This window comes from Humulus lupulus, chromosome 2 (genome assembly GCF_963169125.1).
Source record: "Humulus lupulus chromosome 2, drHumLupu1.1, whole genome shotgun sequence".
NCBI classification, from domain to species: domain Eukaryota; kingdom Viridiplantae; phylum Streptophyta; class Magnoliopsida; order Rosales; family Cannabaceae; genus Humulus; species Humulus lupulus.
The window spans coordinates 142217101-142218369 of NC_084794.1; positions in this window are offsets into that span (position 1 = coordinate 142217101).

The following is a 1269-nucleotide window of genomic DNA, read 5'->3' on the forward strand; positions in this document are numbered from 1 at the left end:
TGTGTAAGTAGATCATATCGTAGATTGGCAAGTCAGTGTAAATCCTGTGCACTGACTAATCTTAGGACTAACTTATTTTGAACATATAATCATATTTATATTCGAGTGTGATTATTACGTCACTATAAATAAGATTAGCTATATGCTCGGGATTTAATAGAAGTTTATATTAAACAAATAATTATGAAAATAAAACATGTGAGCAAAGTGATTGACCAAGTCAAAAAATGATTTCTATTCTTTTATTGATAATAAAATGACATTACAAAGAATTTGGGTTTTAATTAGGGCATAAAACCCCAACATGAAGTACTTGAAGGATTCTGTGGCAATCACTCAGGGGGGCAAACTCTAACAAATAAGATATTGATACGGGGGTATTTTTGGGCAACGATGAATGAAGATGAAATGGAGTATGTGCAGAAATGCGACAAGTGCCAAATATTTTAAAAGATACCTCGAGCAGCTCCTAATGAGCTCAAATAAATGTAAAGTTCATAGCCCTTTACTGTATTGGGGATAGATCTGGTCGGACAACTACAAACAAGAAAAGGAGGAGTCAACTTTGCAGTAGTTGCAGTGGATTACTTTACTAAGTTGAATGAAGCAGAACCAGTAGCAACTATTAATTCGAAGAAAATGCTCGATTTCATGGTAAAAAATATCATCTGCAGATATGGACTACCAAAAAATATCATTTCAAACAACGATACTCACCTTGACAATGATTTATTTATAAGCTTCTGCTCATGACATTGTATCACAAAAAGTTTCTCAGCTGTTTCTCATCCCCAAGCAAATGGAAAGGTAGAAGCTGTTAACAAAACTGTAAAGGATACAATGAAGAAATGAGTGGAGCAAGCGAAAGGCAACTGGTCGGATATATTGCCAGAAGTACTATGCTCACATCGCACTACTACTCGTACATCAAGAGGTCATACTCAATTTTCCTTGGCTTATGGATATGAAGCTATGATACCAATTGAATTGACCCCCCCCCCCCCCATCACATCGAAGAAGTACATATGACCAAGCTCATAATCATCAACTATTAGTTGAAACCCTTGATTTAATCGATGAACGAAGGAAGCAATCATAGTTGCGGGTAGATGCTTACCAACAAAAGGTTGATCAATATTTTAACTCTCAAGTTAAGGACAGAAAGGTTGCCATGGTTGATCTACTCTTGCAACAGGTATTCCAAAACACAAGGGACCCTGCGGTGGGAGTTTTGGGGTCTAATTGGGAATGACCGTACTAGATCGTTGA